Below are 16733 nucleotides of genomic sequence, written 5' to 3'. Positions count from 1 at the left end.
CTGGTTATGGCTTATCCTGAGCTACCTCTATATCAGTTCCTGTCCGGGTTATCATCACTCTCGTTTTAACACCCTTTGGCTCTTGTGGCACGAGCGCTGTTTGGCTGCCATATTGATCACTAGGAAGAACCCCTCTCCATTCACACATTCAGTTTGCTGCCTGCTTTCTGTGCATTTCCACTTTGTGCATGCTCAGCAGTCCTAAATACCAAGGCTGTCTTCATTCATTAGCTCCTTCCTTCAGTCATTCATTCTTGCAGACCCACAAGTGTAACTGGAGGTGCTATGCAGGATATGTTCTTCACGGAACCTCAGTCCATTTGAATTGGCTAATTTTTTATCAAGTGAATCAATGTACAAACTTGGCAGTAGAAGAAATGTGCACCCTGTTCTCACTTTAGCCTTTCTGAGGTCAGCAGGCAATATTAACAGGGCTTGTTTAATTTATGTTATTTACTAGAAGGCTTTCTTGTCCTTGTTGCTGTTTAGAAAATGGAGACACACAGAGAAAAACTAAGTGTGTTGGAAAGAGTGCTCCATAAATTTTTCATCTATTTGTGAGATTTTTGACTCATTTCTTTTTCATTTGTTCAGATTTAATTCTATTTTTAAAAAGCTTGGTCTTTACACAAAGGAAAAAAAAAAGAAAGGAAGAAGGGAGAAGTGTACATTGACATACTAAGTGAAAAACCTGAAGAAAAATTACAGTAAATTAAAATTTATTTCCCAAGGGACAGAACATATTTCAGTGGGATGAAGGAAGAAACTAATAGACTTTCTATGAACAGCCATTTTTATTTAAAGAATAAGCTTTCAGGCAAATATAATTCTGCAGCCTCCTGAGGATAGCCTTTTTTCTTGTTAGGAATAATACCAATTAAAAAGTGCACAATTAAAAGCACTGAAAGTTTGTCAGTGTACATTTTCCATGGAGCTGTGCTTTCTATTATGCTGTTGCTTGCTTAACATGCTTTGTGGTGCTGGTCTTAGCAGGAGCTGCATCTGTGCTGCCAGTCTGCAGACAGTAATTAGTTAATGCTGCCAAACATAAATGAATTGTGTCTGCTAATCTAAAGCACTTCCTAACAAACCAAATGTTTTGGGACTATTTTACAATTTCAAAGTATAAAATTTGACATTCTGGGTTTTTCTCACCTGTTGCTTTCTCCTGAGCGTCTGTTTTGGAGGGGTGAAGGGTTTTTTTTTTTGTTCAAGTCCAGATCACATCCATGATCTTGCAGAGCACACTCAGACCAATAACACAACTGAGAGGCAATGCTGCAGAGGGTGTGTGAGAGTGAGCACATGAAGAGAAGAACTTAAAGCAGCTGTGCTGCCAAAGATATAGAAGGAAATATTATGCCCAGGAAAGGGTTTGCAGGTTGGCATGTTCATCATGGACTGAGGAGCAATTAGGGTATTTTTTCCAGCCATCACACTTTCACTCTCATCTTCTACTGGCACTTTTTTGTAGGTCCTGTCTGTCTTCAGCTCTCTGTTCAGCATGGCTTGGCTGCCACCTTGTCCTCTTCAGCCTCTTTTCCTGCTCCATAGTTTATAGTTACTTTTGATCCCTCATGCTTTTTGAGTTGACAGCAGCCATATTGATATTAGATGAGTAATTCTTAATCCACCCTAAGATCCATATCTGTTGTATTTCTTGGCCCTAAAGGGGCAATAATGGGGTCTCTGCTTGAAAATCAGGGAATTTCGTTTAGGGTCCAGGCAGTTTTATGAAATTTACTCCAGTATTTAATTTTTTTTCTTAAAGTCCCTTTCATTTTTCAAAGCACATCTACTTGATCTGATTTATGATGGTAGAGTCAAGTTGTGGGGGCACAAAAGGAGACATTTTTGTTCACTATAACCAAATGGTTCTCAGTCGTTGAAAACTTCACTTGCATTAACACTGTGAGGGTTACCATCATTTTTCATAGATCTCCTTGAAAATCCATTTCTCACACACACATACACACAAAAGATGATTTCAACAAAGTTATATGTTTAGAAAGTTGAATGAAAATACTCCATAGCTAATCTTGACAGCTCCAAGCTGGAGAAAAGCCAGGGCCCCAGAACAACACACAGCCAGTGCATTTGTAATAGAAGCCAGAAATCAATACACATGACCAGATTTTCCAGCCCACCACGCTCATTTTGCAGAGGTCTGGCCGGGAGCATTCCCCTTGTCAAGGAGGCTCTGATGGCCAGAAGCTGCTGATGGTGGCGTGGCTGCCTCGCATGCCAGTTGTCTTATCTCCTCACAGGGGAATGAGGGACAGCAGCAGGAGAGGGAAAGCTCTTGTGTCTTGTTTAGCTGCAGACGTGCCCCAGGGGAAGGGGGAGTGGTGGAGAAGCAGTCCCTGTGTTAGGAGGATTCACAGAAAGCTTGAGTTCCTCAGAACCCTTTGTGAGGCCGTTGCTAGCATTCCCCCATGCTGGAATGACCCGTGTGGATTTTTGCTTCACAGGAACTGCTTTCCAAAGCTGACACATTTTGGCACTAAAACCTGCTGACTTTTCTGAACATCCAGCTGCCCAGCTGGAGGAGCTGCAAGATGGCTGCTGTGCATGCCCTGACAGGGTATTGTGTGAATTTGGGGAACATTGCATTTCACAGACCCCATGAGGGTCAAACATTCACCTGGACTGCAGCCTTTCAGACTGACCAGAGCCTGAAGGGTCCCTGTGCTGGCTCCCCTCGTTGCTCATATGCTGCCTAAACGTCTTGGAGAATGTTTGAGGTGGAGCTTTCATGAAAGAGAAGATATTTTATACAATGGCAAAGAGTTTGGGGAAAACACTCCTGCAGAATGTAGCTCTTCATTTTCATTTACTTGTCTAGACAGCCAGGATGCTTTGCTTTGGACAGTGAAGTTTTGATGGATTTTAATCCCCAAGCTATTTTTGATTCCTGGTCACATTTATGACATACACAGTCAGCTTTTTTTTCTCCTTCGAGATGCATGCATCCATAGACTTGAATGGGTGTAGGAAAGATAAATGGCTAAGGGAAAAGGAAATTAGCCTGAATGTTCTTAGAGCAGGAGCAAGGAGACTGTATAAAGGCAGACTGTGTGACAGAGATAAAAACTAAATGAAAATTAAGGCTCAAGAGGAGGCTTGGCTGATGGGGGGAAGGAAGTCCAAATATTTTCAGACAATACCCAAAAGATGAAATGTAAAAAATGCTCCATTAAATCCCATTTGCCCCTTACTTTGATATTTTAATTTCCCATTTCACTTTCTTTCATAATTTCCTTCTACCATGCCAATGCTGCTCAGTCTGTAGTGAAAACCTACTGTTGCAAATCATTTTCCCACAGACCCATCCTGTAGCCCAGTAATATTCAGTGTCTGTCCAGTCAGATTTCGATACCTATCAGAATACAGAGCTGGCAGAGAGGTTCACTTCCCTTGCTAAGATTGCAGCTGAAAGTTCAGTCAAAACAGTGAGAAGCATGTGTTCTTCAGAAATAAAATGGCAAAACTGGGATGTGCAAAATGCACACATACTTTACATCATCTTGCAGCACTTAAGTATCTCTACAAACAGCTTCAGTTGTTTAATTATTTTCATTTTGTTGCAGGTTTCTTATGCATAATGATAATTTGTCCACTCAGATTTATGTTATTGCAGGCTTCAGTCCAGCAAAGCACTTAAGCACTCGATTAACTTTAAGCACATAAGTAGTCCCATTGCTGGATTGGGGCCATAATAGAGGAAAAGAATGTTTCAGGAGAAATTGTGCTTTTCAGGGGGTAGGTGGGTGTGTTTTTTGTTTTGTTTAAAGTGTCAACAGCAGAGTTTATTTAGCTGCCTTTTAGACAGTAATCTTATTAGTAAAATTGGCAGGATTAAGGGGCTATTAAACAAAATCTGTGTGTTTTCACATCAGTTAAAATCTGTACTGCATTCCCTTGGAATACAACATTTCTGTTGTGCAATAACTGGATTTTAATGTAACCACGTCACTTAAGATTGCATTAAAATACATTTATTAAATCATTTGGCTGCTCTAGACTGGTGGGCTGGAAGTTGAAAATGCAGAGAGGCTTTTCTGACTTTGAAAGAGTATTTTGCAGGATTTCTTGCAGTTTTCCTTCATCAATCAAACTGCATTTGTTTACCAGGGAACATGTAGTCAATGTTAATTTTATGGACATTCTGCTGGGTCCAGAACGAAGCCATCTGTCCCCAGAGGTGGCTGGGGTGAGCAGTCTGTCCATCATGTGGGTGTACTCCAGACGGTGAGGACAATGGACGTTGGCGGAGTTTGGCTGCTTTGTTTTCCTATTACAGAAAACTCACCACAGCAGTTCTGTCCCTCTATTTCCTGCATCTTAGCACTTTCAGATATGCATTTTTACCATGAAAAAGCTAGTAATCAATAAGATTAATTTTACTTGTCTATAGAAACCTCAGTAGTCTTAATGAACAAAAAAAAAAAAAAAAAAACTTCGTTAAAACCAAGAATTTAAAATCTGACAGCAAAACAAAGCAGACACCAGAGTTTTTAAACTAAGAATAATAAAGTCCACTCTGTGCCCTTAAAAATAAGCAAAATCAAATCTCCCCAAGGAAGAAAAACTGTCTCTAACTATGTCATACACTTATTTGATAGAAAAGTTTCTGGTACTAATTGAATAAATAACCTGTTTGCTCAGAATTCACTTGTATTAACATTCCTGGCAGTGATTTCCTTTTCATGTTTGTTAAAATACGAAGCTTTATATAGGTGCTGCTATGTTTGTACTAGAGATTCACCTACTCTGACAGCTGATATATTTGTAATTGTGGAGGAATCCTGGCTTCAGTGCTCGGCCCTGCTCCTTTGATACAAACAGGTGACTCCTAACATTTATTGATGGTTTGATGGAAAAAGTTGAATCGTTGCAAAGTAATTCCTCAGGTCTTCTGAAGTTTATTATTGACTGCTTTGATCTTTGTTCTGCAGATGTAGAAATAACATTGCCTACAATCTGTAGGTGTTCTCTGCGCTTTTTCAACTAATTGTTTTGTGCATCTGACAAGATGCAAATTTACCCAGATCTGTCTACAAAGAGGCTTCTCTCCTGCCTGCTCTTTTTTGTAGAGAATAAAAAACTGCTATTTTTACCTACTTCTAAAAATTGATTCTGAGTCTGCCTTCAGTGCTCCCAGACATCAGCAGCTACCTGCCTGTGCTGCAGCATCCATCCTGGCTGGCAGGTGGGACTGAGCCAGGCAGGGGAGCAGCTCAAGATGGAAAAGAGCATTCCAAAGTGGGGAATTCCCTGGCTGTAGGGCAGGCATGGAGTGTCACACACAGATAATGCATTTCTTGCTCAGTGATTTACAGGCTGGTGGGCACAGCCTTGTGATTACACAGACACACTCATTCTACCTTCTACACCAGACAAACCTGGGCATCAGCAGCAGAGTTGCTGCAGTGGTCTGGAAGATGGGGAAATATGGAGGTGGTCAGCTTGAGGTGAGTTCTGCAATACAGTGACTCTTATCTGAGGTACTTAATTTTAAAAAGTGCCAATACCCCAATACTAGATAATGCAATTGATGAGTTTTGAAAGCTAAGGACATTGGAAGCTTCTTCCTTACAGATGGACTTAAGAGGTAAATCACTTCTCAGCCTCCTCAAGTATCATTTTACCTTTTTATAGGCTGCTCCTCATGCCCTAATACATTTATACAACTTATTTGTGAGGAGAATGTTTCTGAATCCTCAGGGGAATCAGAACATCTCATCACTTTTTCATACAAATTTAATTTAATTGCGTTGCTCAGGTTTTTTTGATGTTGGATCCTTTTCAGCAATCCTCTCTCTTAACAAGGCTGGATTTCCACTTGAATTTGATGTGAAAAATGCTTGAATAAGGAGTACCACGAAAACTCAGTTCTCATCCTTCTAAGTCATTAATAGTTATTAACTTGATTTCCAAAAGTGCTGAGCACCTAAAGCTCTTAGGAGAGATTAGCACAGGAACTGCTGATACTGAATTCCTCCTCTGGAGAGTACACACTCCCTCAAAGTCATTGAGAGGGGCTGGGCACAAGAAAACCACTTCCACCCTGTGCTCCCCTTCCAAACTGCTCAGTGGCATGAGGAAGAGAGAGATAAGGACTGTCAACAGAGCAGATTCTGTGATTTCTCTCATACTGGGAGATCTGCAGGGGGCTGTCACTCAGGCAGGGGGACTCTGGTATCACTGATGGCCCTGCGTGGTTCCCTGCACACCCCTCAGAACCTGGTGGCTCCTCACCCCACGTTCATGGTAGACCATAGCACAGCTCCATTCTAGGGGTTAGGATGCGTCTGTTCCCTTAAAAATAGGAAATACCAACCCCTAATGTGACACTGAGGAGAAATATTCCAGAAAATTTTTGAATGTGTAGCATTTGGTATTGGTGCATTCTTCATTAAATACAAATTTCAAAACTACTGGGTTTGGATGTGTAATAATGGCTATTGCTGCTTATAGTGTGAGATTGGGTTAGGTTAGCGTTCGGAACTCTTTTCTGGAAGTTTGATGAAATGACAAGACTGGTGCTACTTCTGGCATCCTGACTCTGGTGAAATAAACTAATATTGGTTTTGCTTAGATCATAAAATTCATGTTGAATTCAGCGGTGGCAGATATTTAGTGCATATCACAGGCTTGCTAAAATTGAAAAGCCAACCTCTTTTTGTTTATTTAGCTACAAATTCCCTGCTGGATTTCCCTCCTTTTCTGTTGCTTGTTACACTTTTGCTAGTAATAAATTGGACCCGTAAATAACTACACCCCAAATTAAGTTAACTTCCAAAGGATTTTAATATAACTTTCATCAGAAATTTAGATTTCAGAAGCTTGTTATAATGTAAAATACGTTTACCTAAATAAACATGAGCATATGTACTCATACATATGAATGTATGAATTTATATATGTGCATAAAAGTATATGAACCTAGATATTAGGGGTTTTTCTTGGAAAAGAATGTCACAATATATTCAAGATGCAGTAACATATTACTTTTTTTATTGCTTTAAAAAGCCTTGAATTCTTGTAGAATATGGTCTAGTGGGTCAAACATCCCCTTTCCTCTCATTTATCAGCCTTTTGATCTTGTGTCAGGTCTAAATGTTGGCATACTCAGGCCATAACGGTGTGCTGCAAGATCACAAAAAGGCATAGTTATATCTTTAAAAACTTATGGGCATCCTGGTGCTACATCCCAGCATAGCCTAGCAGATGTGGTATTGAGTTCCCCCAAGTCTTCACTGCCCCTTTGTCTATTATTTTTTTTATAGTTTTGTTCTGCATTCCTTCCACTCAACCTCAAGTGGATGGAAGCCTGTTAGTTTATTACTTACATATGTCTGCACCCTTTTACCTCAGCAGGAAAGACAAAATATCGAGGAGGACTGTAGGTTTGGGATGGTCAGCTAATCCTTCCCCACCTTGAACTAATCGCCAGGCTGATGTGTTATTGTGCTGAGCTCTGTTCTCCAGCGCATTGCCAGTGGGGTTTCAATTTGTAGAAGCATAAACAGATACTAAAGTAAAAAGAATGGTGCAGTGATTTGTTAGCAGAGTTCAGATCAAATTATCACAGCGGTCCCCTGCTGACAGTCCTAACAATTACCTCCTTTTTCTTGGTCTTTCAAATGTTTTCTGTTTCACTTAGGTCTTGGTAAATAGTGTGCTTCTCACTGTGCTTTATTTATTTACCTACAAAAAGAAAAGAAATTGAAACTTCAGCTTTCATTCAAATGCCTGTATGTCTATATATTTTGTCCTAACTTAGATGTGTTAATAACTTTTTGGTTTTTTGTTTTTAAATAAATATATAGGCAAGGTAGCTGAAGATCAGCTTTCTAGTGCATACCTTTGTTACAACATTTTCTGCCTCTTTTATAGCTTTGACCATGGCAGTACAGATCTTCTTGATATTTGAAAACTTTTGAGAAAAGCAGCTACTAAATAGGAAATGAATAGAACGTTGTATATATTAGGCCAACATTAAGAGTTTAAAGCATTTGAGTCCTATTCTGAAATCAGATTGGGTGCATGTCAGTAGATATTATTCCCTTCTCACAGAATATAGTCAGTTATGTTCTGTACAAGTTGTTTAGAATTAGCTTAAACATTTGTTTCCACTCTTTTTTTTTTCTCTTCCCTCTTTTCAACTCCCGACTTTCAGTCCTGCAGAGTTACATTTGTCTGCTTCTTACAATTCTAGTGGGACTGATTTATCATCATTTGCTAACATATCTGTCTCAAAATCTGAGCTTTGATCAGCTTGTATTTTATAACTTACATCTGTTCTATGTTTAACCTTTTGTAATGCTGTTTCTCAAAAATATTATCCAGCTTAACAAAAGAATCATGTTAGTCTAAGCATTTTGTTAAACCTACCTAAATGAAAAAAAATCCTACGTACCTGTCTATTTAGTTGTATTTTTGTTACTGTTTCATAGTCTCTTTTTCATTAAATCTATAAATCTGTCACACTAACTTTTTCCCATGGTTGCTGCTGAATTATAAACTTCACCTTCCTGTTCCTTCTCTACCTCTTCTTTCCCACAATTCCAGCCTGTGCTTTGCAGCAACACCACTAGCAGCACCACTGCTGCAGCATCCAGCTCCAGCTGACAAAAAGTCCATGTGGTGATTAAAAGTACTCCCACAGTGGGCTGCAGGGGACAGCAGGAAGCTTCTTGGTTTTCAACAAAATGACTAAAACTAAAAATTCCATCTGGGACTGACTGACATTAATCCCCCCACCATGGTGAGTCCTTGCAGTGAGATGGATGAATAGTGGGTTTGGTGAAGCACAGAGACACATCTGCATGTTCTGTTGGTAACTAATCTGTCTTCAGGAAAGGAGGTTTCATTTAAAAGGACTTTCCTCCAGACTGACTCTGTCTTGGGTCACACTGGGTGATACTGGGACAAGAGTGAGGGATGTATGAAGAGGCCTTTAGAAAGTTGTTGGCTGTTCCCCAGCTTCTAAATAAATGAACCTTGCCTAGCACTAAGCAGGCTGCTAAAAATGATGGAATGATGAAATGTTTTTCCCTGGGAATTTTTTGTCATCCTCTGATGTAAGGAGGAAATTCAGCCCATGGCCTCTGAGGGAAGCACATCCATTGTGTAAAGGCATCAGCAAGGTGACACTGCCCAGGGGCTCAGGGAGAAACAATGTTGGTGCCAGAGCACCCCTGACTTGTTCTGTGCTCTAATGTGGCCACAGTAATTGCCTGAAAATAGACTCAGCCAGTTCTCCAGCAGCTAAGAAGCTTTGGGAGTCCTGGCTAAGTCCACAGCCACAGATAGTAAATGCACAAACAGCTTGATCCTGACTGTATTGGTGTCTGGATGAATCTGGCCTGAGGGCCCAATCAGAGGAGAAATACCCACAGAAATCTAAGTAATTCCAACTCACATGTCTTTCCAAAGCAGTAGACAATTTTAATACAAATGGAAATTTTATTGGCATAGGGGCTAAACTCAGTCTTGGCTTAAATGGATTCAGGGGAACTGTACTTGCTTGTAGCAGAGCAAATTTTGGCTTCAGGAGTGAGGATATAAAGCACTGAGAAGCTATATATTTTGAGCCAGCAAGGACATTACAAAAGGCAGAAGGATAACTGGTATGACATCACTTCCTTCTAAAAGATTATAAGCTGTGGGAAAAGATTGGTTACTTTTGCTGCAAATAGCTTAGAAAACTTGGGCAGGTATGTTGAGTGTATTGAGTGGATCAGTGACAGCAAATACACTTGTGTAGTGTTTAATTAGAAACAAAAACAAAAGCATGGTCTGTCAGAAAGCAGCATCTATAGTATAAGCAGTGCATTTGGAGTATCTTTGGATAAAAGGAAAAAAAAAAGTAGGATGATAGGCAATAACAGGAGCAGTTAATGAATGAAAGGCAGTAGTAGAGTTGGAATGGAATAATAACATTTACTGCTCTTTGTCATTTGAGCCACTTCTTAAGAAAGGCACGCAGCACTGCCCCTGCCTGTAAGTAGGGAGATGAAGTGGCAAACCCAGGAACTGAATTTATTTTTTCTGGAACCCTTCCAGTACTGTAAATATAAGACTAAAGAGATGGCAGTTGACTATTCTGTACCCAAATTCCTCTGCTGTAAGTCTACACAGAAGATATTAATCCTATTCCATTGGTTTTTATCCTGGGAATTTGCAAGAGTCTGTTCTGCATGATTTAATCTCAGAAATCATCCACTCTTGCCAGAATGTTAAAATTTGTTCAGGGGAATTCTTCTCTGAAGTTCCTGTTTACTTCACCATTCTTTCTAAGAAGATGTAAATATTGAGATAATTATACCAGACAGAACACTGTTTTCCATTCTCAAATTGGCGTTTAAAGGTATTGAACATTTTACCTTATCTCTAGTAAGTTGCCTGGGTTAATTAATTTTTTGTTTTGAATGTGCACCAGCTACAAGCAGACCAGAACCTCATGTTCCTCAACAACAACCACAGATGACTTGTGGTTTGCATGTTGGTTTTTATTTTGGTAGCATACCTTCATATGCAGCTCCTTTAAAGAAGTCAATAGAGAAGTACTGGCTAAAAGTTACAGAATATATTTTTTTGCTCAAAGGAGCTCGCAAGACGTTAATCTTTGAAAAATGCAGAAGCCTATTAAAGATCAAAAACATAAACAAGTGTAAGGCACCTCTTAAAGTCTTTGACAAAGGTCTCAGGTGTGGAGGGGTTAAAGAGATATCTTGTTCCTCTAAATATTTCGACAGACAGACTTTTGATTGCATTATCTATTAAAAAAAATTGCTTTGAACCTTCCGCCAATGCAGACCACTTGTGCTTTCTCAAACTAACAAAGGTTCAGTCAACAGATAAGAATTTCTGACCGTGGAAGGGCAGCTGCTTTCCTTTCATCTTTCTCCTGGTGTGTATATGAAATGTTTGCTTAGCCTGGCCCTGCTATCATGAGGACTTTTTTTTTCCTTAATCCTTCCTCTAATTTGAATCCTACACCCAGTCTGCAAATAAGACATGAAGAAAATTTAGATTTCAGCAGTGCAGGGTAATCCTGCTGGATGCTGAGTACTTCAGCCCCAGTTCAGCACAATACCTAGTCTTATCTGACTATACATATGCTTATCTGTAAGCCTAAACTTAAGCATATGATTAAATGCTCTGATTGATTAGGACTAATGACCCTTGCTGAAGTACTAAGCCCTGTGAGAGAAGTTTGTTTTACAGGCAATTTTGCTGTTGTTTTTCTTCTATTGTTACTTCTCACCAGAGGAGATAATTAAGAAAGTGTTTGTTTTAAGAGCACCAGAACAATTTCTGTAATTTTTTTTTTAATCTGATTCTTGAAAATTCACTTGTAACCAGCCTTGTTTTTATTAGTCTTTTGTTACATATTTTTCTTCAAAAGCAAACATGATCTCTAGAAATAGTGCCAACGATATCCAGGTATGTCTCTTCCTTCTCAAGAAGCCTAATCTGTGTGCAATGCTAATGAGAAAAATATTAAGACAAAATGCGTAAAATTGCTTTCTAGAAAGGTTCAATCTATATGTAAATGTAGGGTTGAATACAAGAGAACTGGCTCACAGTATCCTGAAGGAAAGATGGTATTCATGTAGACTGGATCATTATAAATGTATGCTTTCAGATGCTGCCTACTTTAACATTATATGGCTTCCTAATGAGAAAAAAAATTTGTGTTTTGCTTTACTTCCTTCTTGCCTCTTTCAGCCTTTCTCTCTCTCTCACTTTTCATTTTAGCCAGCTAGGCCTGGTGGAGTGAGCAGTATGGTTAAATTGGGAAGTTTGAGTTGTTGATTCTTGTGTGGCACCTGCAAAGGATGAGTGCAAGGCAATAACAGGTCAACTAATCATGATTTATGACATTTTGACTTTCAAAGATGTTTGTTAATAAGGATCCCTTGCCATGCCATGTTGCTTGAAACAGTGTGGAAATCAAAGCTCAAAGGATATGTTTGAGCAGGGAAGAAGCTGTCTTTCCTGCATGTTGCCTCACCAGGGAGTGTCTCCAGGCAGACTGGGCAGGACACCACCAAGCCCTTGTGTCTGTGCCTTGCCATGACAGTGCACTGCTGCTGCTCTGAGCACGGCTCCTCAACACCAGTTCTGTACATCAGACTAGGAGACAGCAATGAAGGATAACAGCTTCTCATGTTTTATCCACAAGGAGAGGGAATCCTGCTGGATGGATTTGTTATGAGCAAAGTGTCTCACTGTAGTGCTTGTGTCACGCTGACCACACAGTAAAGCTTACAAAGAAAGGAGCGGAGGGAGTTTGGAGACATGTGAAGGACAAGGCAGGAGTCAAACCTTATATTTGCTGAGGGCTGAGGACATCTATTTTCCCTTGCAGGATTCCATTAAATTTTCTTAGCATTAAACTGCAAGTATTTTAAGCTACTGCCCTCTGGAAGAGAAGCCATGTGCTTTCATGGCACTCAAACTTTGATCCTAAGTTGCTGTAAAGCTCCAGTTCAGCAAAATGTTTGTGTGGGCTTGATTTTAAATACATGAATACTTACAGTGACAGAATGGTCAAGAGCAGCATGAAGTCTACTTTGCCTCACAGCTAAGCTAGTATGTAAGTTATGAGTAGGGTGTATTATCAGTCTAGGGCACCTATTTCTATACAACCCTGCCTCAGAAATGCCTTCCCAGGGATTTAAGTGCATACTTAATTTAGGAAGAGCAGGGGAAAGAATGAATATATTTGGTTTATATGCAGTTTATCTTCTGGTGGCCTAAATAACTTCTCACATCCCTATTCAAATTCTTAGATTGTTTAAATGTTTTTCCTTTCCAAGACTTTTCTGGAAACACTCTGTTGTTTCTTTCATAAAGATATTCTGCTGCACCTTTCAGATTTTTTTATCATCTGTGCAATTACTGAATAATGGCTGAGGTCCTCTTTCCTCATCTTTTATTGACTGAGGAATTTTTGTGCATCTTGTGTAAAAACACTAATCTGTTTCTACAGGTTTTTGCTCCAATGTCTTACACATAAAAGGCTGTGTGTGGCTATTTCCCAGATTCATGTAAATAATGAAATCTGAGATAATTCTTTCAATATTGAAAATTTTTATTTTTCAAAGACAAAATCACTATCTGGGAATTCAGAGGGAGTGTAGGTCTTCTGCTAACTCTGACATCTGTGGATGACCACCTCTGTGACAGATGGGCCTGGACTTTTTCACTGGGGTAAATTTTGAATAATAGATCTGATACCAGTGGAATGAACAAGAGCTTGGTAATTCACTTCAGACCATGCAGAATCACAAACAATTGAAAAAAAAAAAAATTAGGAACCACAAATGTTATAGAATTAACATCTCCACAAAACATTATTTCACTAGGGTTTTTTTGTTTTGTTTTGTTTTTTGGTTTTGGCTTTATTTTTTTTGGATTTTGGGCTTTTTTGGAGGTTTTTTTGGGTTTTGTTTCCTTTTGAGATTTTGATTGGTTTTTTTTTGCTTGTTTCATTTGGGTTTTTTTGGTTGTTCTGTTGTTTTGGTTTTATTTTTATTATCTTTTGGTACCACTAAGCTTTCTCTATAAGGAAGATAAAATATCTGTCATGGCTTTCTTTGCATATTTTTCTTAACAGTGAATTTTTCATAGGAAAAATTCCTGCTTTTGTGTTAAATTTATCTGTCATCAAGGCTACTGTTGATGATATAGCATGGCTGTTATCTGCCACGTAAGGAGATTCTGCTGTTTATGTGTCAACAGCAACTGTGAGCCCTGTAGCCTGATTTCCTGTATTACACAGGTCACAGAATTTGATGAGGGTCACAGGAGGGACCCTATAATAGCTCTATGTATACAGAAGCAAAGTACCAAGGGGGAAAATGATCATTGAGAGTATTAGTCAAGAGTGTGCTGTTGTTTCGATTGCTGAACGCATGGCTGTACCAGCAGGTCTGTAGCTCCAGAGATGGCAAACCTTCAGGAAAAGGGTTGGGTGGGAGTGCTGCCTCTCTAGGGTTTGTAACTCTCTTTATAAATCCCCACCCACACCGTGGGACATGGTCCATTCAGTCACAGTGGGAAAATGTGAAGTGCTGCCATTATTACCTCCAGACTTGTTGCATTTACTCACCAAGTCATGCATGCTCTCCCTAAGTGTTAGTGTGTGAAATAAGTTTAATTTCCACTATCACAAGACAGCATTTTTTTTACTTTTGCAGCATTTTTTTTACTTTTGCAGCATTTCAGTGGCTGAGATGCATTTTGATTGTTCTGATCAAAGAGTCATTGAGCGTTGGAAGTTCATATTGGCTGTGATTCTGCCTGACGTATTTTGCACTATGTCATGTCTAACTCTTTGTGATGATTAAACATTCATTTGCACCGACCTGGGGGTGCCTGACAGTCTTACATCATAAAGCACTTTATTCAGTGCAAATTAGGATTCAGTACGCTCCTCTGTGGGGGATTTTCCCACTAATGACATATGTAAATAGCACTCATTCATTCTAATATTAAGGGGAAAGGTACAGAAGCATGCAGATCTCCTAATGAATCTGTGTTATACCTCAGATGAAAGGAAAACAAAGTGTTTTTCAGATGTTAATTTTGTTATCTGCGCACACTGTGCTCTCCTCTACTCCCCCAAAGTTGAGATACACAGAATCAGATTTATGGAGCCTTTATGTTCACAAAGCCAGTTTGTCAGAGAGGTACCCATGCATGCACACTTTCTGTGACAATATGGAATCCCTTCCTTCCATGAAGAAAAGGAAGAAATACAGCCATATTATTCAAATGCAAACCCTAATATATTGGGCTCTTCTTTGTGTGCATGTAAAACTTTTTGCCTGCTCTGGCTATAGCAGTTTTAGCTAACAAAGCCTGCTGGCTTCTGTCACTGTGCTGTACTGGTATTTTTATGGCAGCATATGCTCATATGCAATGTAAGAGGTGGACTTTTCCTTGAGTGGATAGCCCTTGTCCTCTATCCTGCCTTGGATTTATTTAATCACATTAATGTGTTTGGTTTTAAGAGAGTCACAGCAGAAATATTTGGGTCTTAACATTTAGTGACCGAGTTTTGTTCATTTTCCTTGGCGTTTCATTCCTGGAGGCCTTTCTTTAGGTTTGTTTTCTCATGGGGTTCCACAGAGCAAGGGCCCCACAGCAGCACCCCCAGCTCTCTGCTCAGCCCCATCCGTGCCTGGGCAGCTCCAGGTCAGGGCTGGTCTCACCAGGATTAACAACGTGTCTGTCAAAGCCAGCAGCAAAACTGCTCTGCCTGCATTGGGCAAAAATCAGCCCCGATCCCCCTAATGACTGTGCTGCTCCCCAGCTGTGCTGAGGCAGCCCATCAGTGAGAGAAGAGGACACTCTTGACTCTTATTTATCTCACCTTCAAAGAGTTTGAGTTGTCTGTGTGAGCTTTGTCGTTTCCTTCTTGTGAATTGGAGAAAAGCAGTAAGTTTGAATAAAAGAATTTTTCTCCTTTCTCTTTTAGCCAAGACTGAAATGTTGCATTCAAAAAAATAATGATCAACCAGCAGTTTAGTGATGTTTAACCACTATAGGCAGAGCAGTTGTGAATGATACTCTTCTATTTTTTGCTGTGAGGAATGAGTGGTGCTCCTTCAAATCTGTGTTGAGTTAAACTCGATGCAGACGTTGGCTGTAAATGGGTCAGGCAGTCAGTGAAGTGAGCAGTTGGCCACATTTGTGCTAACTCTAGTATTTTTGGTGTTTGCCAGAGGAAAAAGAATTCTAATTTCTATCAGTCTAAATTGTGCTGGGCAGCATTATCAGCTGGAAAGACCCCTCTGATTTGACAGGCACCACTGTATGATGATTAATTACTACTCAGCTTCATTGGACTTTTCTAATTTCCTTTTGCCACTAGCTGTAGGCAACAAGCGATAAGTACTGCTCTTATTATTTTGTGCAAAGGAAAATGTCTATTACTGCTCTGTCCTACAAGTAATCAGAATAAAAAGACAGCTGATCGGAAAACCTGTGAGGATCATTCTGTCTTTATTTATCCTACCCTTGCTTTATTCCTGTGCTGCTTCTACACAGAAGTTGTTTTACACAGTTGCCTGTCAAAATAAGAAGATAAAATCATAAGCTCTATCAAAGTAGTTGACATTTTGAAATTTGTATAATGATTTCAGGGGAATTAATCCTCAATCTCCAAATAAATCCTTCTCAAAATGCTAATATAACTAGGAATCTTATACCACAGAGTGTAAAACAATTCTTAATCTTCCTTTTCTATTTTACCATAAATTTATTACATTAGTAGGCTGTCTTGTTGAGTAAAATTATAACATTATTGCCAAGTGCAAGAAGAGTAAGTACTTTACATAACACATTATAATAATGATTTTATTGAGACACTGAATGCTCTGAAGTATACTAAGAAGAAGGTATGCTGCTAAGAACTTGTCAAGGACTTCACTGCTAGAGATAAAAATCGATGCTGGGAACTCTTAAATCTTTGTTCTAAAGAATCTTTTCAAATCATTAGGCAAATTCCAGTGAATTAATTCCAGAAGAGCCATCTGAGTTGCTTCTATGCATTTAAGAGATGCCATAGAATTTACTTTCAGGGTGAGGATATTGAATGCACACTTGCTAACAGCAAAGCTTGTCTCCACAGTGTGTGGGAATGCTGTGCCAGGATAGAGGTGTGTATAATTGTAATAAAGTTATGTGCTGTCTGGACAGATTACCTA

The sequence above is a fragment of the Melospiza melodia genome, chromosome 13 (genome assembly GCF_035770615.1).
Source record: "Melospiza melodia melodia isolate bMelMel2 chromosome 13, bMelMel2.pri, whole genome shotgun sequence".
In the NCBI taxonomy this organism is placed as follows: Eukaryota; Metazoa; Chordata; class Aves; order Passeriformes; family Passerellidae; genus Melospiza; species Melospiza melodia.
Note: the sequence above shows the minus strand (reverse complement) of the source record.